We start from the raw sequence: 24,864 nt of genomic DNA on the forward strand, positions 1-24,864 counted from the left end.
AGGGGATGTGGGTTCTAATTCGAGTCTGCCGTTTGTCTGCTGTGTGACCTTGGGCAAGTCACTTCACTTCTCTGTGCCCCAGTTCCCTCTCTCCATCACCTCGCCCCCTCCTACCTCACCTCCCTTCTCTCCTTCTCCAGCCCAGCCCACACACCCCACTCCCTGGGCCGCTCACCTCCTCAATGGGCCTCGTTATATCCTGTCCGCTGTCGACCCCTGGCCCACATCCTCCCTCTGTCCTGGAATGCCCTCCCTCCTCGCATCCGCCAAACTAGCTCTCTTCCCCCCTTCAAAGCCCTACTGAGAGCTCACCTCCTCCAGGAGGCCTTCCCAGACTGAGCCCTCCCTTTCCCTCTGCTCCCCATCACCCCTACTCCCTCCCTCTGCTCTACCCCTCTCCACGCCCCTCAACACTTGTATATATTTGTACATATTTATTATTCTATTTATTTCATTAATGATGTGCATATATCTCTAATTCTGTTTATTTATATTGTTCCTACGGATGCCTGACTTGTTTTGATGTCTGTCTCCCCTCTTCTAGACTGTGAGCCCGCTGTGGGCAGGGATCGTCTCTCTTTGTTGCTGAATTGGACTCTCCCAAGCACTTAGTACTGTGCTCTGCACACAGTAGGAGCTCAATAAATATGTCTGAATGAATGAATGGCAACCTGATTGACCCTGTCTCTACCCCAGCCTTTAGAACAGTGCTTGGTACATAGTAAGCGCTGAACAAATACCATCATTACCATTATTATTCGAAGCCCTGGAGGCCAGTGTTTGCGTCCGTGACGATGCTACTTCTAACTCTGCTTAGAGTGGAAGTGGTGAAGGGACATCTGATTGGTGCACGTGTGTGTGTGTTTGTGTGTCCCAATCCCAGACTGACTGGATTAAATCCCAGATTTAGTCCCAGACTGAGTCCCCCCTTTTCCTCTGCTCCCCCTCCCCATCATCCCTACTCCCTCCCTCTGCTCTACCCCCCTTCCCCTCCCCACAGCACTTGTGTATATCTGTACGTATTTATTACCCTATTTTTTATTAATGATGTGTATATATCTATCATTCTATTTATTTATATGGATGCTACTGATGCCTGGCTACTTGTTTTGATGTCTGTCTCCCCCCTTCTGGACCGTCAGCTCGTTGTGGGCAGGGATAGTCTCTCTTTGTTGCTGAGTTGTACTTTCCAAGCGCTTAGTACAGCTCTCTGCACACAGTAAACGCTCAATCCCGTTGTTTGGTAGGGATCGTCTCTTTCTGTTGACCAAGTGTACTTTCCAAGTGCTTAGTGCAGCGCTCGGCACACAGCAAGCAGCGTGAGAAGCATTGTGGTTCAGTGGAAAGAGCCCGGAATTGGGAGTCAGAGGTCATGGGCAAGTCACTTCACTTCTCTGGGCCTCAGTTCCTTCATCTGTAAAATAGGGATGAAGACTGTGAGCCCTACGTGGGACAGTCTGATGACCTTAGAGAAGCAGCGTGGCTCAGTGGAAAGAGCACGGGCTTTGGAGTCAGAGGTCATGGGTTCGAATCCCGGCTCAGACACTTGTCAGCTGTGTGACTTTGGGCAAGTCACTTCACTTATCGGTGCCTCAGTTACCTCATCTGTAAAATGGGGATTAAGACTGTGAGCTCCACGTAGGACAACCTGATTCCCCTGTGTCTACCCCAGTGCTTAGAACAGTGCTTGGCACATAGTAAGCGCTTAACAAATACCAACATTATTATTATTATTATTATTATTATTATTATTATATCTACCCCAGGGCTTAGAACAGTGCTTGGCACATAGTAAGCCCTTGACAAATACCAACAGTATTAGGAAGCACTCAGTAAATACGACTGAATAAATGAATGAACGAATAAATACGATCGAATGAATATATGTGTGTGTGTGTTTAGAACAGTGCCAGCACTTAGAATAATAATAATAATAATGATGATGGCATTTGTTAAGCGCTTGCTATGTGCCAAGCACTGTTCTGAGAGCTGGGTGGGGGGGCAAAGTTATCAGGTTGTCCCACGTGGGGCTCAGAGTCTTAATCCCCATTTTACAGATGAGGTAACTGAGGGCACAGAGAAGTTAAGTGACTTAGAACAGTGCTCAGTGCTTAGAACAGTGCTTGGCACATAGCAAGCACTTAACAAATGCCAACATTATCAGTAAACGCTCAATAAATACGATTGAATAAATGAATGAATGAATAAATAATAATAATAATAAAATTATATTTATTAAGCTCTTACTATGTGCCGAGCACTGTTCTAAGCGCTGGGGTGGTTACAAGGTAATCAGGTTGCCCCACGTGGGGCTCACAGCTTTAATCCCCATTTTATAGATGAGGTAACTGAGGCACAGAGAAGTTAAGCGACTTGCCCAAGGTCACACAGCAGACAAGTGGCAGAGTCGGGCTTAGAACCAGTGTCCTCTGACTCCCAAGCCGGGGCTCTTTCCACTAAGCCATGCTGCTTCCCAATAAATAAATACGATTGAATGAATGTATATGTGTGTGTGTGTGTGTGTGTGTTTAGAACAGTGCCAGTGCTTAGAAGAGTGCTTGGCACATAGTAAGTGCTTAAGAAATACCATCATTATTAATCATGTTGGTTTTTTCCCCCGTTTCCCTCCCGGGGTTACTTGGCAGGAGTTGAGCGCGCTTCCCGGCTGCTGCAGGCCGGGGAAGGCAGTGCTCAGCGCTTAGAGGAGTGCTTGGCACATAATAAGCGCTTAACAAATGCCGTTATTATTGTTATTATTAATGTTGTTTTTTTTCCACCCTGTTTCCCTCCCAGGGTTACTTGGCAGGAGTGGGGCACGCTTCCTGGCTGCTGCAGGCCAAAGGAGGTAGTACTTTGCGCTTAGAGGAGTGCTTGGCACATAGTAAGCACTTAAGAAATACCATCATCATCATTAATAATAATGTTGGTATTTGTTTAGCGCTTACTATGTGCCGAGCACTGTTCTAAGCGCTGGGGTAGACACAGGGGAATCAGGTTGTGTCCCACGTGGGGCTCACAGTCTTAATCCCCATTTTACAGATGAGGTAACTGAGGCACCGAGAAGTGAAGTGACTTGCCCAAAGTCACACAGCTGACAAGTGGCCGAGGCGGGATTCGAACCCGTGACCTCTGCCTCCAAAGCCCTGGCTCTTTCCACCGAGCCACGCTGTTTTGTTTATATTGGGGTCTTTTTTTCCCCTGTTTCCCTCCCGGGGTTACTGGGCAGGAGTGGGGTGCGCTTCCTGGCTGCTGCAGGCCGGGGGAGACAGTGCTGTGCGTTTAGAAGAGTGCTTGGCACATAGTAAGCGCTGAAGAAATACCATCATCATTATCAGCGTGGCCCAGTGGAAAGAGCCTGGGCTTCGGAGTCAGAGGTCATGAATTCGACTCCCAGCTCTGCCACTTGTCAGCTGTGTGACTGTGGGCAAGTCACTTCACTTCTCCGTGCCTCAGTTACCTCGTCTATAAAATGAGGATTAACTGTGAGCCTCACGTGGGACAACCTGATGACCCTATATCTCCCCCAGCGCTTAGAACAGTGCTCTGCACATAGTAAGCGCTTAACAAATACCAACATTATTATTATTATTATTATTCATGTTGTTGTTTTTCCCTTGTTTCCCTCCCGGGGTTAGTAGGCAGGAGTGGAGCGGGTTTCCCGGCTGCTGCAGGCCGGGGGAGGCAGTGCTCTGCGCTTAGAACAGTGCTTGGCACATAGTAAACGCTTAAGAAACACCTTCATCATTATCATTATTGTTATTATTATTATTTATGCTGTTCTTTTCCCCCCTGCTTCCCTCCCAGGGTTATTTGGCAGGAGTGGGGCGTGCTTCCCGGCTGCTGCAGGCCGGGGGAGGCAGTGCTCAGCGCTTAGCATATAGTAATCGCTTAAGAAATACCATCATTACTAATATTATTAATGTTGGGTTTTTTCCCCCTGTTTCTCTCCCGGGGTTACTTGGCAGGAGTGGGGCGCGCTTCCCGGCTGCTGCAGGCCGGGGGAGGCAGTGCTCTGCTATTAGAACAGTGCTTGGCACATAGTAAGCGCTTAACAAATACCATCATTATTATTATTATTATTTATGTTGGGTGTTTTCCCCCCCTGTTTCCCTCCTGGGGTTAGTAGGCAGGAGTGGGGCGCGCTTCCTGGCTGCTGCAGGCAATGGTCTGCGCTTAGAACAGTGCTTGGCACATAGGAAGCGCTTAAGAAACACCTTCATTATCATTATTTTTATTATTATTATTTATGCCGGGGTTTTTCCCCCCCGTTTCCCTCCCGGGGTTACTTGGCAGGAGTGGGGCGCGCTTCCTGGCTGCTGCAGGCCGAGGGAGGCAGTGCTCTGCGCTTAGCATGTAGTAATCCCTTAAGAAATACCATCATTATTAATATTATTAATTTTGGGTTCTTTTCCCTCTGTTTCCCTCCAGGGATTACTTGGCCGGAGTCAGGCGCGCTTCCTGGCTGCCGCAGGCAGTGCACTGCGCTTAGAGGAGTGCTTGGCACATAGTAAGCGCTTAAGAAACACCTTCATCATTATTATCATTATTATTATGTTGGGTTTTTTCCCCCGTTTCCCTCCCGGGGTTACTCTGGCGGAGTGGGGCGCGGTTCCTGGCTGCTGCAGGCTGGGGGAGGCAGTGCTCTGCGCTTAGAGGAGTGCTTGGCACATAGGAAGCGCTTACCAAATACCAACACATTATTGTTTATGTTGTTCTTTTTCCCCTTGCTTCCCTCCCGGGGTTACTTGGCCGGAGTCGGGCGCGCTTCCCGGCTGCTGCAGGCCGGGGGAGGCAGTGCTCTGCTATTAGAGGAGTGCTTGGCACATAGTAAGCGCTTAACAAATACCATTATTATTATTATTATTACTGTTGGGTGTTTTTCCCCCCCTGTTTCCCTCCTGGGGTTAGTAGGCAGGAGTGGGGAGCGCTTCCCGCCTGCTGCAGGCCGGGGGAGGCAGTGCTCAGCGCTTAGAACAGTGCTTGGCACATAATAAGCGCTTAAGAAACAATTTCGTCATTATCATTATTATTATTTATGTTGGGGTTTTCCCCCCCGATTCCCTCCCGGGGTTACTTGGCAGGAGTGGGGCGCGCTTCCCGCCTGCCGCAGGCCGGGGGAGGCAGCGCTCAGCGCTTAGGACAGTGCTTGGCACATAGGAAGCGCTTCAGAAACACTTTCATCATTACGATTATGATGATGTTGGGTTCCCCCGCGCCCGTTTCCCTCCCGGGGTTACTCTGTCGGAGCGGGTGGCGCTTCCTGGGTGGCGCAGGGCGGGGGAGGGAGCAGGAGGCGGGCCCGGGCCCGGGCCCGGGGAGGCGGGCCGGTCCTTCCCCCGCTCCGCCCCGCCCCGCAGGAGCGTGCGGGCCGCCCGCCGCCACTGCCGGATGCCTCCCGCTCGCTTTCTCTTCCTCCTTCGGCCGAGCTGCGGGCGTTGCAGGTAAAGAGTTAAAGAAAGGGTGGGCTTTGGGGGTGGGGGGTCCCCCCCCCCGCACCCCGCACCCTCCCTCCGTCGGTGCCCGGTCCCGCACCAGTCGACCGTTTGGAGACTGCATCGGCCGGTCCTTTCCCCTCCGGGCCTCCCTGCCTCCCTCCGGACCTCAGCCCCAAACTTGGGAGCTCATTCCCTCCCTCCTCCTCCTTCCTTCCCTTCGCCTCCACCCGCTTTCCTCTGTCCCGCCCCTCCCTTTTCCTTTCCTTCCCCGCGGTGGCTCCGGAGCGGCCGGTGCCGGGGGGAGCGGGGGAGCCGCCCCCGCCTCCACGCCGTCCTCCACGCCGCCCTCGCACCGGGGACCGGCGCCCTCTCCTCCCGGACCCGGTAAGGAGCTGCGGGGACGGGGAAAGGAAGAATGATGAAGGCGTTTCTTAAGCGCTTACTCTGGGCAAAGCACTGTTCTAAGCGCTGGGGTAGATGCAGGGCAGGGCATTTCTTAAGCTCTTACTCTGGGCAGAGCACTGTTCTTTAAGCCATTAGTCTGGGCAGAACACTGTTGTAGGCGCTGGGGTAGATCCAGGGCTGGGCATTTCTTAAGCGCTTACCCTGGGCAGAGCACTGTTCTCAGCGCTGGGTTAGATCCAGGGTAGGACATATCTTAAGCGCTTATGCTGGGCAGAGCACTGTTCTCAACGCTGGGGTAGATGCAGGGTAGGGCATTTCTTAAGCGCTTACTCTGGGCAGAGCACTATTCTTTAAGTGCTTACTCTGGGCAGAGCACTGTTCTCAGCGCTGGGTTAGATCCAGGGTAGGGCATTTCTTAAAAGCTTATGCTGGGCAGAGCACTGTTCTCAGCGCTGGGGTAGATGCAGGGTAGGGCATTTCTTAAGCGCTTACTCTGTGCAGAGCACTGATCTTTAAGGGATTACTCTGGGCAGAGCACTGTTCTAAGCGCTGGGGTAGATGCAGGGTAGGGCATTTCTTAAGCACTTACTCTGGGCAGAGCACTGTCCTTTAAGTGCTTATTCTGTGCAGAGCACTGTTCTCAGCGCTGGGGTAGATGCAGGGTAGGACATTTCTTAAGCGCTTACTCTGGGCAGAGCACTGTTCTCAGCACTGAGGTAGATCCAGGGTAGGGCATTTCTTAAGCGCTTACTCTGTGCAGAGGACTCTTCTCAGCTCTGGGGTAGATGCAGGGTAGGGCATTTCTTAAGTGCTTACTCTGTGCAGAGCACTGTTCCCAGCGCTGGGGTAGATGCAGGGTAGGGCATTTCTTAAGTGCTTACTCTGTGCAGAGCACTGTTCTTTAAGGGATTACTCTGGGCAGAGCACTGTTCTCAGCGCTGGGGTAGATGCACGGTAGGGCATTTCTTAAGCACTTACTCTGGGCAGAGCACTGTCCTTTAAGCCATTACTCTGGGCAGAGCACTGTTCTAAGTTCTGGGGTAGATCCAGGGTAGGGCATTTCTTAAACGCTTACTCTGTGCAGAGCACTGTCCTTTAAGTGCTTACTCTGTGCAGAGCACTGTTCTCAGCGCTGGGGTAGATGCAGGGTAGGGCATTTCTTAAGCGCTTACTCTGGGCAGAGCACTGTCCTTTAAGCGCTTTTTCTGTGCAGAGCACTGTTCTCAGCGCTGGGGTAGATGCAGGGTAGGACATTTCTTAAATACTTACTCTGTGCAGAGCACTGTTCTCAGCGCTGGGGTAGATCCAGGGTAGGGCATTTCTTAAGCACTTACTCTGTGCAGAGCACTGTTCTCAGCCCTGGGGTAGATCCAGGGTAGGGCATTTCTTAAGCACTTACTCTGTGCAGAGCACTGTTATTTAAGCGATTACTCTGGGCAGAGCACTGTTCTAAGCGCTGGGGTAGATGCAGGGTAGGGCATTTCTTAAACACTTACTCTGGGCAAAGCACTGTCCTTTAAGCGCTTATTTTGTGCAGAGCACTGTTCTCAGTGCTCGGGTAGATGCAGGGTAGGACATTTCTTAAGTGCTTACTCTGTGCAGAGCACTGTTCTCAGTGCTGGGGGAGATCCAGGTTCAGCAGGTTGTCCCCCATGGGGCTCGCAGTCTTCATCCCCCTTTTGCCAAATGAGATTACTGAGGCCCAGAGAATAATGATGATGATGGCATTTAAGTGCTTACTATCTGCCAAGCACTGTTCCAAGCTCTGGGGAGTGGGGATGCAAGGTGATCAGTTTGTCCCATGTGGGGCAGCTCTGGGGAGGGGGATGCAAGGTGATCAGGTTGTCCAACGTGGGGCTCCCAGGCTTCATCCCCATTTTACAGAGGAGGGAACGGAGGGCACAGAGGAGTGAAGTGACTTGCCCAAAATCACCCAGCTGACAAGCGGCAGAGCTGGGATTAGAACCCATGACCTCTAACTCCCAAGCCTGGGCTTTAGATACAAGGTCATCAGACTGTCCCATGTGAGGCTCACAGTCTTATATCCCCATTTTACAGAGGAGGTAACTGAGGTGCAGAGAAGTCAAGTGACTTGCCCAAAGTCACACATCTGATAAGTGGCGGAGTGGGATTAGAACCCACGACCTCTGACTCCCTTGCCCGGGCTCTTGCCACTGAGCCACGCTGCTTCTCTAATAATGGCATTTGTTAGGCGGCTTACTCTGTGCAAAACACTGGGGCAGTTACAAGGTGACCAGGGTGTCCCACGTGGGGCTCAGTCTTAATCCCCATTTTACAGAAGAGGTCACTGGGGCGCAGAGAAGTGAAGTGACTTTCCCAAAGTCACACAGCTGGCAAGCGGTGGACCGGGATTAGAACCCATGACCTCTGACTCCCCAGCCCGGGCTTTTTCCACTGAACTAAACTGCTTCAGCAAAAGAGAGACAGAGAGCGAGCTTGAGCAGTGTGTTTGCCGGGGCGGGCATGCTTTTGGGGTGCTCGGTGCCCAGTGCCCGGCGCTGCCCTTACCTTCCTGCTGTCCGAGGCCTGGCTGGCCCGGACTGGCCCCGATGCCAGAGAGAAGCTCAGTGGAAAGAGCCCGGGTTTAGGAGTCAGGGGTCATGGGTTCTAATCCCCACTCCACCACCTGTCAGCTGGGTGACTTTGGTCAAGTCATTTAACTTCTCTGTGCCTCAGTGACCTCATCTGTAAAATGGGGGTGAAGACTGTAAGCCTCAGTGGGACAACCTGATTACCCTGTATCTACCCCAGCACTTAGAACAGTGCTTGGCTCATAGTAAGCGCTTAACAAATACCAACCTTATTATTATTATTATCAAATAAAAGCTGAGGGTGTCTCCTCCACCTCCCCCACCCCTGGGAGCCCCCATGGTAGTGGCACCATGGACTGGTGGCAAGTGCCCGGGCTTGGGAGTCGGAGGTCGGGGGTTCTAATCCCCCCTGTGCTGCTTGTCTGCCGTGTGGCCTTAGTCGAGTCCTTTCACTTTTCTGGGCCTCTGTTTCCCCATCTGTCAAATGGGGATTTAAAAGGGTGAGCCCCATGTGGGACCACCTGTTCTTGTATCTAACCTGGTGCTTAGAGCAGTCCTTGGCACATAGTAAGCGCTTAAGAAATAACCATCATTAGGAGAAGCAGCGTGGCTCAGTGGAGAGAGCGTGGGCTGGGGGGTCAGAGTCATGGGTTCAAATCCCCGTTTGTCAGCTGTGGGACTTGGGACAAGTCACTTCACTTCTCTGGGCCCCAATGACCTCATCTGGAAAAGGGGGATGAAGACTGGGAGCTCCACGGGGGACAACCTCATCGCCTTGTATCCTGCCCAGCGCTTAGAACAGTGCTTTGCACATAATGAGTGCTTGACAAATGCCATCATTATTATTATTATTATCCTCCCCAGTGCTTTGCACATAGTAGGCGTAGTCAAAGGGGTTGCGTATGCGCCCAGTCCTTGCCACTTTTCCCTCCAAAGCAGTTTTGGGGAGGAAGCAGAAGGGTGTCAGGGTCCGCCCTGCAGACCCCCTCTGCCCCCCCCCCATCTGGCATTTGTGTGAGATGTTGGGGTGAGGGGGGCATGGGGCAGCTGCAAGTGGGTCCTTGGCACCGCAGAGTTGCGGGGAGGGAGTGGCCAGGGGACGTGGGGGTGAGTTGGGGTGTGATGGAGGGGGGCCCGGCTGCCCCGTTGGCCCGCATCCCTTCCTTTCGGGGACCGCTTCCTCCCTGCTCACCCTGGATGACCTCCATTGCAACATGATGCTTTCCTACTGGAGCCCCAGGGCTGCTGACCTCTGACCCTCGGGACACTCACCCCCACCCCCCACCCCCCGCCCTGGGCTGCTGACCTCTTCTCCCCCCCAGCCCAGCAGAATCCCCTCCCGTGCTGCTGACCTCTTCTCCCCCCGGGACCCCTACCCTGGACTGCGGATTCATTCATTCAATCGTATTTATTGAGCGCTTACTATGTGCAGAGCACCGTACTAAATGTTTGGAATGTATAATTTGGCAGAACATAGAGACAACCCCTGCCCAATAATGGGCTCACAGTCTAAACCCTGGGACCCCCACCCCAGACTGCAGACCTGGGACCCCCAGTACTCCCTCCTCTGGTGCAACGCTGTGGTTGTCTGCCCTAGGGTTGCAGGCTGTTGTAGCCATCCCCGCCCCCTGGGCCTGGACCATGTGAGGGAGGGGTCGCACTCCGCGGGGGAGTGGGGGACTTTTGTCCTGAGAACCTCTGGATAGAAGCACCTCCCACCTCCAACACACTCTTCTTCTCCCCACCCCAACTGCCGAAAGGCTCTGGCAGGAGGAGTCATGCATTCACTTGTATTTATTGAGCGCTTTGTGTGCAGAGCACTGTACTAAGCACTTGGGAAGTGCAATACTGCAATAAAGAGAGAGCGTCCTAGCCCCCAGCAGGCTCCCAGTCAGGTTTCCGGACAGCGCTGTAAGGATCAGGAGCTGGCGGCCCGGAGGGACCCGAGCCCGGTCACCTGCCGGGAGATGCCCCAGCCCGGAGAGGCAACGGAGTGCTTCTCTGCCCTCGTCCGAGGACGGATGGGTGGGTGGTTGGTTGGGAAAAACGTTGCTCCACTGAGCCTGACGGCTCACGAGAGGTGACTTGTGAAATTTCTGAGCTTTCTGTAAATGGTAGAAATGAAACTTGTGTGTTCTTCGTGCCCTAAAGTCCAATGTCAACAAGTAGCCGTTGGCCTAGGGGCAGGGTGGGGATTATGTAGTGGTTCCTTGCCCCTTTCGAAGATTTACATCCAAACCCTCAGTACTCAGGACTCACTCACTGCCGAGGGTCATTCCCCTTAATTCCCTACCCGATTTCCCGATGGCAGCATTTGGCTTAGCATAGCATTTGTTCCCATGGAAAAATCTGTCGTTGGTGGCACCCCATTAACTATGTGGAGCTTTTGATTTCTCCAGTCTGTCTCCCCACCTCCCCGCCACCCCCAGTTAATGATGGTATTTGTTAAGCGCTTACTTTGTGCCAAGCACTCTTCTAAGCACTGGGGGAGATGCAAGGAAATCAGGTTGACCCAGGTGGGGCTCATAATCTTCATCCCCATTTTACAGATGAGGTAACTGAAGTGCAGGAAAGTGAACTGACTTGCCCAAAGTCACACAGCTGACAAGTGGTGGAGCTGGAATTAGAACCCACAACCTCTGACTCCCAGGCCCGGGCTCTTTCCACTAGGCCATGCTGTTTCTCTAATCCATTCCTCCAACCTTGCAATGGGCTCCCATGAATCCGGAAGCAGTTTGCCCGCAACTTGCTTGTAGACCGCTCAGCACTTCACCACCCGCTCACCCAATGCCGATTTTGTATGCTTTTTGCCATCTTTGATTTTCACCCAGACATTTGCACTTCTGGAAGAAGGCTCAGTCTGTTGAACAGTCCCTCTGAGAAGCCTGCTAAAAGTCCGGAACCTGGTTCAGCCTGAACTTAAAAGTCTGGGGCCCTCACCTGGCCTGAGACCTCATTTTTAGGGGACAGGGATGTGCTCACCCAGTTGTTACCATGTCAGGCTCAGTCACCGTATAGGAGCCGATGTGTATGAATGGGAACATAACTGGTTCCAAACTAGCTTGAAGACACCTGGCCTGGACTTGGGCAAAGCCATAGATTGAATGGACCCATGCCAGCTCTGCTATTTTGTTTTTTCCTACTGTCACTGGGAAGCAAAGCTGTGAGAGAACAGAACATTTGCATTGACTTTGAGGTAACCTGTCCCTCGAGAACTGCTTCAAACGCCCAGTGTTAGGTTCCGCAAGCTTTGTTTGGTCACGTGTTCTCCACCCTGTACCCTTACGTCCTCCTGTCGTATTATAATGAAAACTAAAAAGTGCTGTGTTTAACAGGCAGCCTTTGACCAAATGAATGACAGTCCCATCCTCTATCTGTTGCAGCGTGGCTCAGTGAAAAGAGCATGGGCTTTGGAGTCAGGGCTCATGAGTTCGAATCCCAGCTCTGCCACTTGTCGGCTGTGTGACTGTGGGAAAGTCACTTAACTTCTCTGTGCCTCAGTTACCTCATCTGTAAAATGGGGATTAAGACTGTGAGCCCCACGTGGGACAACCTGATTCCCCTATGTCTACCCCAGCGCTTAGAACAGTGCTCGGCACATAGTAAGCGCTTAACAAATACCAACATTATTATTATTATTATTAACAAAACATCCATTCAGCACATAGAGCAACTACATAGTATGATTCTGAGCGAGTTATAAACAATTTGATTGTGTTAGGATAGTGTTAGTGTTTTCAAGGCAGATGGAATAGTTTGTGACTTCTAAGCCAAACAAACAAAAACAAATATTCATTTTGTTTGACTTTAGGGTGGGCTGAAAAAGGTTAGACTATAGCAGTGCTAATGGCATGACATGTGAACGTGAATGCTAATCTTTCTTTGTAATTTGGTGGAAGAGACAACAGGGAATCTACTTTATTTCAGTTTTGTAAATGATTTTCTGTTATCCAGGAGCACAGGGTTTTGAGTCCCTGTGAATTTATAGTTTTTTTCCCCCCTCCTGAGTTATGACTATAGGTCATGTTCTATTAAAAAAAAAAAAGCCCTTGTCTGGCTTTCACTTTGAAGGCAAAAGAGCAAGAGCTATTTATTTTAAAACTTGGCCTTTTGTTTCAAGAAAATGCTTTTTATTCCACATCCATTTCTTTCTATATGGCTATAGGATTAGAATCCATATTTACAGTGTTGCTTCTTGGTTAGTGATTAGTGCCCAAGTTTGGGAGTCAAAAGGTCTGTGTTCTCTTCTAGCTCTGCCCCTGATTTGTGAGTGCTTGGATGCCTGTTTTTCATCCTTACCCATATGCCTCTTTTTATGTAAAATTTTAAAAACTTGGCCATTAAACATTCTGGCTCTGAAAATCACTTAACTATAGAAACCGGTTTCATTGTCATTCAGATTTACTGCCCTGAGGTAGGGCAAGAACTATAGCTTTAGCCTGTTCATTGTTCCCAATACAGTGTTTAGCAGGTGGTGGGCATTTACTGAATCAGATTCTCTCCTTCGCGTGTAGGTGGAGTTATTTCTGGGCCGCCTTTTTCTCCTCCCTCCATAATGTCCTCTCTTGCCAAGGTGCACAAGAGAATGTAGCTGAATGTGGCTCTCTGCTCTTGAGAATTCTCCTGTTCACTCATTCATTCATTCAGTCGTATTTATTGAGCACTTACTGTGTGCTGAGCACTGTACTAAGCGCTTGGAAGTACAGTGAAGAGAGAAAATCTCTGCCCACAACAGGCTCAAAGTCTAAAGGGGATGGGGGGAAGAGGGAGACAGACATCAATACAAGTAAAAAGGCATGAATATAAATAAATATATATACACATAAGTGTTGTGGTACCGGAGGGGAGATTCAGCACAGTAGATATTTAGAGGGTTGTGGAAACTGGCCCTTTCACACCTTGACCCAGAAAAAGGGATGCCATCCTTAAGTGTGTATTTATGCCTGAATAACAGCCCGGCCCTGCTGCTGGTCTGTGCTTGATGAAGAGTTGAGTTCAATAATTATGAATTGATGAAGTATTTTAGCAGAGTTGTGAATAAGGAAGATCCTAAGTTTCCTTGGCAGTATAGGCACTGTAAACTACCTTACACAGATTTATTTTACTGTGAGCTCATTATGGGAAGGGAATAGGTCAACCAACTCTGTTGGAGTGTCCTCTCCCAAGTGCTTAGTACAGTGCTCTGCACACAGTAAACACTCAAATGCGATTGAGTTTAGATGGACTTTTTAATATAGCAGGTACTTCTGCTAAGCCCACTGGATCTCAGAAAACTTCTTCAATTATACATGTCATGAGTCGAGACTTGAAAAAAATTAAATTTATTTTAGGTTTGTCATTAGCTCTTGGTGTTACTATGAACATACATTTCCTCCAGGGTACAATTTCAGTTGGGCACATGTGTATAATCACTTTGCTTATTGGCTTTAGAGGCCCTACCAAGTTGGCATTAGTTTTGTGTTCTCTTAAAGGGAATGTGCTTAATTTGGGGTATTCTTGAATCACACATGGCTCCTGACTTGTTCTGTTTCTACTACGGAATATGCTGAATGGCTAAGAGTCTTTATAATAATTAGATGTTTTCCCTTCATGCTGTCCCCCAAGCCAGTGGAAAGAGCATATTTTTTTTTTTTTACAAAACATATACAGAAATTAGTATTTCTTGCAGTGCCAGCGTTTCAGTGTAGCTCGCGCCCAAACAGTATAGATTGACAGGGAAGCATTTCTGAGTGACTTTTTAAAAAAATGGTATTTAAGTGCTTACTATCTGTGCCAGGCACTGTGCTGAGTGCTGGGATAGATATAAGCCCATCATGGTTGACTCAGTCCATGGCCTACATGGGGCTCCCAGTTTTAATCCTCATTTTCAAAGGACATAACTAAGTGCAAAGAGAAGTAAAGTGATTTGCCTGAGGTCACATAGCAGACATGTGGAGAAGCACAGATTAGAACCCAGGTCCTCTGACTCCCAGACCCGTGCTTTATTCACTAGGCCATGCTGCTTCTCTAAGAATATGAATGACAGATAAATAAAGCACACCTCTAGAGAACCTTTTATCATCTTGAAAGGACAGCATCCTGTGACATTCCCTGCCTAGCCTATGTAGTTACAACTAAGAAATTGGATTTCTGGGAAAATTGAAAATCTGAACATTTTTGAGACAGCCACATAATTCCAAAAGACATCTCTAAGGAATATCGAACTATTTTCTACTGACTGCTCCTCCAGAAATAAAGGACAAGAATATATATTTTGAACCTATTTTTATTTCTGCACATGAGCCAAATAAATGTTTTAGTTCTTGACAGCTGTAGTTGTTACAAGTGTTCTTTCTCGTGCTCTTAGAGTGTGTTTGCTTGACAAAGTATGAATGCTTCCATTTCCTTCTTCCTTCCTTCCTCCACCTTGCCCTTTCCCTTTGCCCTCTCCCCACCCTCTCCTGCATTCCAAGTGATTAGGCTTGAAACTGGTGGTGTGCCCCTGATGTGATTTAGCCTAATTCACTCTCTAAAAATGGAAAGGCATGTTTTCTAGTAAATGAATGCTTTTGTCATTCTAGGTTTGGGCTAACCTTGATTTACGTTGGTAATAATAATGACGGTATTTAGTGCATACTGTGTGCCAAGCCAAGCGCTGCGGGTGACACAGGATAATCGACTTGCACACAGTCTCTGTCCCCTATGGAGCTCAATCTTAGAGGAAGTAAGAACAGGTATTTTATCTCCCTTTCCATAGATGAGAAAACGGAGGCACGGAGAAGTTAAGTGAGTTGCCCAAGGTCACGTAGCACACAAGTGGCAGAGGTGGAAGTAGAACCCAGGATTCCTGCTTCCCAGTTATGTGGTCTTTCCATTAGGTCACATACGTTTGTTTCAATTCTCTCTAAAGTTCCTTGTGAAGTGAAAACTTTGACAGTGAATCAGACTCTTTATATGTAAAAAGCAGAAGCACTTTCACTCCTTAGTTCTCTGGTGCCCATTAAATCTTTTTAAAATCTTTTTAATGTTGCTTTGCAGAGAGTACTGACTTTTTTTCTTTGGATGAATACTCACATTCCTCTGGGGGAGCTCTTTGGTTAATATTCCTTAAATGCTAGTAAGAGAGAGTGGCTCCTCAATCAGCACTGAGAATTCGAGGCGGTTTCAGTCAATCACACTAATTGAGCCCTTACCCCATGCAGGGAACTACACTAAACATTTGGGAGAGAACAGTAGAATTAGTAGACCTAATGCCTACTTCCAAGAAGATTACAGTCTGTGAGTGAAAAAGACACCAAAATAAGTTAATCAGGAAAAAAATTCATTCATTGAATATTCAATTAATATTCAGTCGTATTTATTGAATGCTTACTGTGTGTAGAGCACTGTACTAAGCACTTGGAAAGTACAGTTCTGCAACAGATAGACAATTCCTACCCAACAACGGACTCACCATCTAGAAGGGGGAGACAGACAAAGATATGTGCTTTACTGTGTGTAGGAGATCCTAAGTACTTAAGTGCTGAAATGGCAGTTGGGGATTTAAAGTGGGAAGATTAGATCATTTGGGAAAGGCCTTCTGGAGGAGCTGTGATTTCAGAGAATCTTAGACGGATGGGAAGAGCAGTTGTAGGATAAAGATACAGGCAGGAAGGGGAATGTGAGGAAGAGACTAGCAGCGGAAGACAGGACGAGACATTTGTAGGTCTGGACTGTAAGGTTGTTGTGGTCAGGGGATGATGATGATGATGGCATTTGTCAAGCGCTTACTATGTGCCAAGCACTGATCTGAGCGCTGGAGAGGATACAAGGTGATCAGGTTGTCCCACATGGGGCTTATAGTCTTAATCCCCATTTTACAGATGAGGTAACTGCGGCACAGAGAAGTGAAGTGACTTGCCCAAAATCATACAGCTGACAAGCGGCTGAGTCAGGATTTGAACCCATGACCTCTGACTCCCAAACCCGAATGTGTCTAATAACTCTGTAGTCTACTCTCCCAAGTAGTTAGTATAGTGTTCTGCACCCACGAAGTGCTCAAATACCATTGAGAGAGTAAGTTAAGGGGACTGAAGGGTGTGAGCTGGGGTATAATGGAAAAAGAGTGGATAAAAAGGAGTGAGAAGAGAGAACTGATTGAGAACCTTAAAGCCAGTGATAAAGAGCTTCCGCTTGATGCAGGAACCATTGGGACTATTGGAGGGTTTTGAGGAGTGGAAAGATGTGTGCAAACCAGTTGAGGAAAATTATCTGGGCAGCAAAGTGAAATAAGGACTAGGGAGAGGGAGGACTTGAGGCCGGGAGATCAGCGAGGAGGTTTTAGCCCCGTAGTCCAGTTTATGATACAGCAGTTTCCTGGACCTTGTGCGGGACATTGGTAGGAAGGAAAGGGGCAGGCCCTGAAAATGTGGAAGAAGAACCAACAGGCTTTGGTGACAGATGGATGGTAGGGTTGAAAGAAAGATGGGTTTGAGAGATAGGGAGGAGGGGGATATTGTCATCTGGGATGGGAAGGTAAGGGAGAGGAGAAGATTTGGGAGGGAAGATGAGGAGTGGAGTTTTGGATATGTTGAGCTTGAAATGCCAGTGGGACACCCAAGTAGAGATGATCTGGTGGCAAGGGGAGGTGTGAGTCTGCAGAGAAGGGTTTACGCTCTTACCTTTCAAAATGTAACTCTGAAAAATAGTGAAATGACCAAAATATTTCAGGGAGGGCTTTATTTTGGCAGATTTGGGAAAATGGATATTTTAGGACATAAATACAAAATATAAACAGATCTTGGCAAGGTCTCTGCAGCATCTACAGTGGCATTTTAGAGCAGTTTCATGTCAGAGTTGATTCTGCAGCAGTGGAGCGTGTAAGAATGACTTATTAAGAGTTTAAGTGCTTCAAGAAGGCTTGTGTGTGGCCTCTTTGTGTATGAGGTAAGCACGTTCACAGCTCATGTATGCTTGTTGGCTCTTGGAGTCCACACAAGATGACTTTAAAAATAAACCAGTTTGTGCATTAATGTGCCTTTTTTCCAGCAGCCAGTTGTTGGGTATCTGCTTCCTGCTTCATGAAATTTTCTTCTGTGTTCAGAGTGCAGTGGTGCTTTTCTTGAACCCCAGTTTCAGTTTGGGGACCATTTTTAGTGTTTGGCTTATGATCCGATTCTAAAGGAAGGCACCAACTTAATGGAAAGTTCGCTTCTTAAGGTTATATTTTGTTCCTTCTACTATTTCTATCTTAGTGCACTTCTGCTATGCTATATATAATGTTTATTACTCAGGGAAGGCACCTACCAAGGGGGAGAGTTACTCAATAAGATCTTTCCACTGGCATTTTCAAGTCTTGTCTGAATTCTAGATATTGGAGGTAGAAAAGATCTATTTATTAGGTTGTTCGATCCTCTCCTGGTCTTTGCAAGTAAAACAATTGAAGTAGCAGTGAGGAGAACTAGAATATTGAAAATACCTTAATTGTTGCTTCAACACTAAAATACATTAACAAAGCTTCTGGAAGTAATATCAATATTTCAACCACCAGCTTTTAAAGATAGTGCAAACGAAAGACTAAACATGCTGTTGCTCTCCTCTGCGCTCCCTGGCTCTCTCTTTCTCTCTCCCTCCTCTGTTTTTTTCCATTATAGTAGTTAAGGATCTCATTATATTCATGTCAAACCTTTTAGAAGTACTTCTTTTCTGAAGAATGTTGTATAATAAAGCAAGCCAGAGTCTATTCTCTCCCTCAAGGGTAATATAAAACACTGCTGTCTTATTAGCTTACTATGCTATTGATGTATTAAGGCAGAAGTGGCCAAATTGGATACCAGACTGCCGAGGTGCAATAGAAGTTGGAGGGAGACAATTAGCAAGTGATCGGAAAATTCAAATAAAATAAAGCCTCCTTTCATTGACTTAGCAATGTACATAGATCTTCATCTGTCAAGTTTCATTTAGCTCAATTGCGTGGCTTCACTCTCAGATTTCACTATTCACAAGAATCCCACTGCAGGTTGGACTGCCAGCGGGGAGTTGCTTTTTAGAAACAAACAAAAAAAATGTTAAAGGACTCCCTCCTCATTTTTAAAGTTTTTTTAAAAAGGGGAATTGCAAAATACAGGAAGATGCTGAATTGTGAGTTTGGCTGAGTCATCTGATAATATTCTAAGACTCGGTGATCCCAGAGATCTCACTAATTAGCGTGGCCTCGTGGAAAGAGCACGGGCCAGGGTGTCAGAGGACCTGGGCTCTAATCCCGGCTCTGCCACATGTCTGCCGTGTGATCTTGGGCAAGTCACTTAACATCTCTGTGCTTCAGTTACCTACTTCATCTGTAAAATGGGGATTAAAGCTTTGAACCCCATGTGGGACATGGACTGTGTCCAACCTGAGGATCGTGTATCTACCCCAGCTCTTAGTACAGTACATAGTAAGCACATAGCACATAGTAAGTGCTTAGCAAATACTATTAAAAAAACAAAAACTAAGACTAATAAAAATTATTAGCATAATTTTCCTCATTGGCACACCTGCTGAGAACTGCAAGCAGAAAGGGGAATTCTTTCCAGATGTTTTGCTATAAGATCTTCCTGAATGACTGCCTCTAGGAAATATTACAAGATTTCAGAGATGGCCACCATTCAAGAAGCAGCAGCATGGCCTAGTGGAAATAGCATGGGCCTGGAAGTCAGAGGACCTGGGTTTATATCCCAAGTCTGTTACCTGCCTGTCGTCCATGTGATCTTGGGCAAGTCACTTGATTTCTCTGGGCTTCAGTTTTCTCACCTGTGAAATGGGGATTAAATATCTGTTCTCCCTTTTACTTAAAATGTGAGCCTCATGCAGGACAGGGACTGGCCCCAGTGCTTAGAACATTGCTTGACAAATACCATAATAATATTGTATCTCTCCCAGTGCTTAGTTCAGTGCTTGACAGACTGTAAGTAATTAACGAATACCATTGTTTTTAGTAGTAAGAAAGGCAAATCAGCTATTGTGAAATGTCATTGCTCCCCATTGCTGGTGGTATCCCAGCCGGCCTCCCCTGGACCAGCTACTGAAAAATTTCTTTCATCAGGAGCTCCCAGAATTTCAGTTTAGCTTCAGACCCCAGTGGGGTGCAGCAAAAGTTCTATTTTCTACATATCAGATTCAGGAGAAGGGCAATCAACAACATCAACACTTCTTCATGGGGCTCATAGACCTTATAGAAGCATTCAATACTAACAGCAGGCCTGGAATCTATTAAAACAATTTTGGCCACCCTAAGAAATTGATCACAACCATAAAATTAAACCTTGATTCTATAACCCACCACATCCAAGTTGATGTGGCCATGTCTGATCCTTTTTGCAGCACCAGTTGAGTAAAGGTGGGTTTGTGTATTGTGTCTAACAGTCACCACTCTTGAGAATGCAATGAGTGTGGTAGAAAGTGGTGTTAAATGTGACTTTTGTATGTCCAAGACATTTCCAAGTCAGGGGGCTAAGAATGTCAGTGGAAGTTCTTGGATTCCAGAAGAGCTGCTATATGTTGAGGAATGTGTGCTGGATGCATTACGAAGACAGATAAATATTAATTAATTGATTTTCAGAATCAGAAAGTACTATGGGCTGATAATTACCCTGGAAAAGATCATCATGTAGACTAAGCTTCTCTCTAGATTGTAAGCTCCTTGTGGGAAGGAATTGTGCTTCCCAATATGTAGTTTATTCTTCCAAGTGAATAGTACACAGCTGCTCATGCAGTTAGTGCTCAGTAAATATTATTATTGGCTGATCTTGCAAGCCTTCACAAATCCAAGGATCTTAATTGATGATAGACAATGAATTCTGCCCATTTTCGAGTGATGCGTGGCAAAAACAAGATGGAAGACCACATCCAGAAGACCATAGGTCCTTTGGGAGGCTGACAGTATCTGTCTGGTACCATCAAGCTGTCTAGAGTCAAGCCAAGCTGTATATAGAGAAAGTGACATGTCCAGTCATCTTCATGGCTGTGAGACCTGGACCTATCACGGTTGCCACATCCACTTTTTTAAATTGTTCGACCAATGTCATTTATGTGACATTTGTAACATCAAATGTCAAGATAGGATCATAAATATGAGGTCCTGGAGCACCTTCTATCCCAATGTTGCTTGTTCCGTCATTGCTAAAATTCTCCCTCACTGCTAAAATCTGTCTTTTCCTCTCCATCCAACCTGCCACCTTGCTGATTCAAGCACTTGTCCGTATCCTGCCTTGACTATTGCATCTGCCTCTTTGCTGACCTTCTGGCCTCCTGTCTCTCCCCACTCCAATCCCTACTTCACTCTGCTGCACAGATCATTTACCAACAAAAATGTTCAGTCTGTGGTCTCCCCACTCCTCAAGAACCTCCAGTGGTTGCCCATCCACTCCCCAGCAAACAGAAACTCCTTACCATAGGCTTGAAACAGAAACTCCTACCGTCCGCTTTAGAGCACTCAATCAGCTTGCTCCCACCTTACCGCACCTCACTGATCTACTGCAGCCCAGCCCGCACACCCGGCTCCTCTAGTGCCAGCTTACTCACTGTGCCCTGATCGCCTCTATCTTGCCGCCGTCCCCTTTCCCCGTCCTGCTCCTAGGCTTCTAGGGGGAAGCCATCCTCCCTCCCCCTCCATATACCACTCCTTCTCTACCTTGAAAGCATTATTACGGTCACATCTTCTCCAAGAGGCATTCCCTAATTAAGCCCTCTCTTTCCTGGCTCACTCTCCCTTCTATGCCTTTGCGCTTGCATCTGTGACCTTTGGATATTTGATATTTGCCCCACCCTCAACCCCACAACACTTGTGTACATGTCTTTAAATTATATGTTATAAATTTATTCTTATTAATATGTTTCCCCTTCTAGACTTTAGTTGGTTCTGGGCAGGGAGCGTGTCTGCTAATTCTGTATTATTGCACTCTCCCAAGCGCTTAGCATAGTGCTCTGCATATAGTAAGTGATCAATAAATATCATTGATTGATTGATCGCCCTGCCTCTGGGGAAAAACAGCCACAGTGAAACAACATCTTAAATGATGTGGTTTACCCAAGCTAGAAGACCCCAGCAGACGGCAGACCAGTCTAATAGTAATAGTATTTATTAAGTGCAGAGCACTGTACTACGTGTTGGGAAAGAATACACAGATGGGAATTTAGTCTAGTGTGCCTCAGTAGAAACAGGGAGTTTTTTCAGGAAGAATCTTTAAGAAAATTAGGAGACCAGACACTGCAGCATAGTAAGCAACCATTCAGCAAAAGACGTTTTGTATTTATTGAAAGGATTGTCGGTCCTGCTTTGGTCTTATCGGCTATCCATGTCCATGTAGATGAAACCTCACCATTGGTAATGGCAACTTCAAGCTCCAAAGGAGAGCTCTTGTTAAGTCTCTGTGCATGTAAAAAAAACCTCTCTGTTGACTTCCTCTTCTGACCAGTGAAACTGAAAAGTATTACTGGTCGTTCTTGTAATTGAATTTGACAGCTATCATAGCCTCTTCATTTTCCAAGCTTGATTTAAATAAATTGGAATCCACTATATTTTTAAAGTAATTTATTTTTGAAGAAATGTTTGGTTCACTATACCTACAAAATGATACTGTGTGAGTGAAAGCTTTGGCAACCGAGTGGATTTAGGGAGCATCAAAAGTGTTGGTGATCACTGATTTAGTTTGTCTAAAGTTCAATAATGCGGAATCACTAGTTCAGTAGTGGACAATAATTGATTTTCTCTGCACCTCACTTCCAAAACGAAAAATGGCAAGCCCTTTTCTAATAAAGATGTTCTAATCTTCTTCTTAAATGATCTTTAAGACCTGTGCTTAGATTATAGTTGTAATTAAATAATATTTGAAGTAGGATGAATTATTTTTCCTTTCTTTTTTTAGATTGCTTGAGTTCTTTTTTCATATAGAATTTGAAGCATTTATTCCAAGTTCTTTGACTCTTACAGGGTTCATCCTAAATTTGAATTTGGGGAAGATTTTTGTAGTAAAGATGCCTCGAACCAGATGTGTCAATACAAATGAAATATAAACACTTTTGATTCAATAGCATGTGTTTCCCAAAATAAGCGAAAACAATAGAAAGAAACTGATAGAGCACATAAGTATGGACTAATATTACAGAAAATGTATGCACTAAAAGAGAAAGTAACTGGGCAGCATTTCATCTGACTGCTTGTGTCTCATGTTATGAAGATGATGTTTGTGTCAGTAGTTTTATTTCAGATTTGAAGAATCGACTATGTTACTTTCATTTAAGATGGCTGAAAAACAATTGACAGAAAAATCAGATGCAGTTTAACCTGATCATAAACTTGGTTGTCATGTGGGAGAAAGTCTCTGTGCTTACAGTGTATAAAACAAATAGTATAGGTATACTGCAGCATGTTTTATGCAGAGTATGTAAAAATGATTATGTTTTTGTCCCACTAGCAATATGGAGAAAAAGACACTGAGAGATTTAGAAAAATGTTGTTTCCCATTTTTTTTTAAGTATTTACAATCCAGTGAATTAATTTGGTTTGGTTTAGCTTATTTTCTGGCTTTCTTAACTTCACATTTGCCAAAATGCTAACCACCAAGAAAGGTTAGAGAGATAAGATTGAAGAGGTGAACATTACTTATTTTCCAAGCTAAGAACCTACCCAACAAAGCCTTTTGAGTAGGTGTCAACAAAATGCTGCAGTTGACGCATGCTGCTCTCTTTACATGGAGCATGAACTGCTTTGAAGAGCACACATAAATAGCAAAGATTCTAACCAAAGACACAGTGAAGCATATTGGTGAGAGTTTATAATTTCCCTCAGAGTGAACAACGCTAAGCATGCTTAGAGCTCAGCAAATGTTGGCTAGTTCGCCAGTTGAAGCAAAAATACTGCAGATCAGATTCTCCAGCAAGCGGTGAGAGCCCACTATCAGTGCCTCTAACAGTGGAGCCGGCATTAGGCCTGCCATGTTGGAGAGGCTGCCTACCACCCCAATGCCACCTGGACTCCCATCAGCTCTGGCTTCAGACGGGAAGGGGAGGACTCTCCACCTCAACCTTAAGAACATTGGCAAGGCCGTGGCTGTGGTGGTGCCCGTTAGACTCTGATATGTGCTCCTCTACTCAACGATGTCCTACTGCTCTTGTCGTATTTACAATTGTTTTTATTGTTTTTGTATCATTAATGTCACCAAACTTCTCCCCTGTTCTTATGCTTAAATTGTGAGCCCCTTGCAAGCCAGGGACCATGTCTAATTTTCATCTATATATTTTCTTCCTAGCACTTAGTATAGTGCTTTGGATAGAGCCGGCGTTTGTTAAATAGCAATATTACTACTTTGTGGACCATTTCTGCCTTGTATGCCATGTAATATGACAAATACATCTTCTTAAACTAGCTATGAACTTAACTAAACATAAATTAAACTATACAAACTAGTCACTGATTGAATTTTTTTTGTTGTAAAATTAGCATTTACTGGCATGTTCCCCTCTCCCCGACAACCCCCCAGTTACAACCACCTCATAGTATATATTATAACCTGGAGATACATCAATTACTGATGTATTTCAAGATCCACTGCTCCTGAAGTTATAAAAGTAATAATAATAATTATGGTATTTAAGGCCTTAATTATATGCCAAGCATTGGTCTAACCACTAGAGAAGCAGTGTGGCTCAGTGGAAAGACCCGGGCTTGGGAGTCAGAGGTCATGGGTTCTAATCCCGGTTCCGCCACTTGTCAGCTGTGTGACTTTGGGCAAGTCACTTAACTTCTCTGTGCCTCCGTTACTTCATCTGTAAAATAGGGATGAAGACTGTGAGCCCCATGTGGGACAACCTGATTACCTTGTATCCCCCCAGTGCTTAGAACAGTGCTTGGTACATAGTGCTTAACAAGTGTCATCATTACTATTATTATTATTATTACTATTAGAGTAGAATCAAGGTTATCAGGCCGGACACCTTCCTTCTCCTGCATGGGACTTACAGTCTAGGTAAGAGGGAATAGGATTTAATCCCCAGTTTACAGATTAGAAAACCAAGTGCACTGAAGTGAAGTAACTTGTCTAAGATCGCACAGCAGACATGTGGCAGAGCTGGGATTAGAACCCAGGTCTTCTGACTCCCAGGCTCGTGCTCTTTCCAGTAGTCCATGCTGTTTCTCCAGTCACTGCTGGTAAATCACTTCTATCACAATTCTCTCACACTCTTCCCCCCATCTGTGCTGCTACATTCCCTCCTTGTCCCAAGGAGTTTCTCCCTGTCAGAATGGGTTGGAACTTATGGATCCTAGGGTATGTAGGCAGTGTGACAGGGGTTCTGCCCTCAAGGAACTCACAATCTAAGAGGGGAAAGCCAACACAGAAACAACTAAGCATCCAAAATGCCAATATTAGAACAAATGCTCCTCTTCAAAATAGCATCTGATACCTCTCCCTTCTCCTCCTTTTTTCTTTTCCCCATAACACTGATTGATTGGGTCTGGCAAACTGAAAATTTCCACC

General features: G+C 46.5%; 1 protein-coding gene across 2 annotated transcripts in view; it reads left to right on the forward strand.

Moving 5' to 3' along the window:
• The first annotated feature begins 5,342 nt into the window (after window positions 1-5,342).
• HPCAL1 (hippocalcin like 1) overlaps window positions 5,343-24,864 on the forward strand; it is a 158,792-nt gene continuing 139,270 nt past the window's right edge. The window contains exon 1 of one of the 2 annotated variants that reach the window (XM_029072478.2): window positions 5,343-5,441. The gene's annotated coding sequence lies outside the window, so the exon portion shown is untranslated. Of the gene's footprint in view, window positions 5,442-5,717; window positions 5,820-24,864 lie in introns of those variants that run through there. The other variant, XM_029072489.2, reaches the window with a different exon arrangement.

The sequence above is a fragment of the Ornithorhynchus anatinus genome, chromosome 1 (assembly GCF_004115215.2).
Source record: "Ornithorhynchus anatinus isolate Pmale09 chromosome 1, mOrnAna1.pri.v4, whole genome shotgun sequence".
Taxonomy (NCBI): Eukaryota; Metazoa; Chordata; class Mammalia; order Monotremata; family Ornithorhynchidae; genus Ornithorhynchus; species Ornithorhynchus anatinus.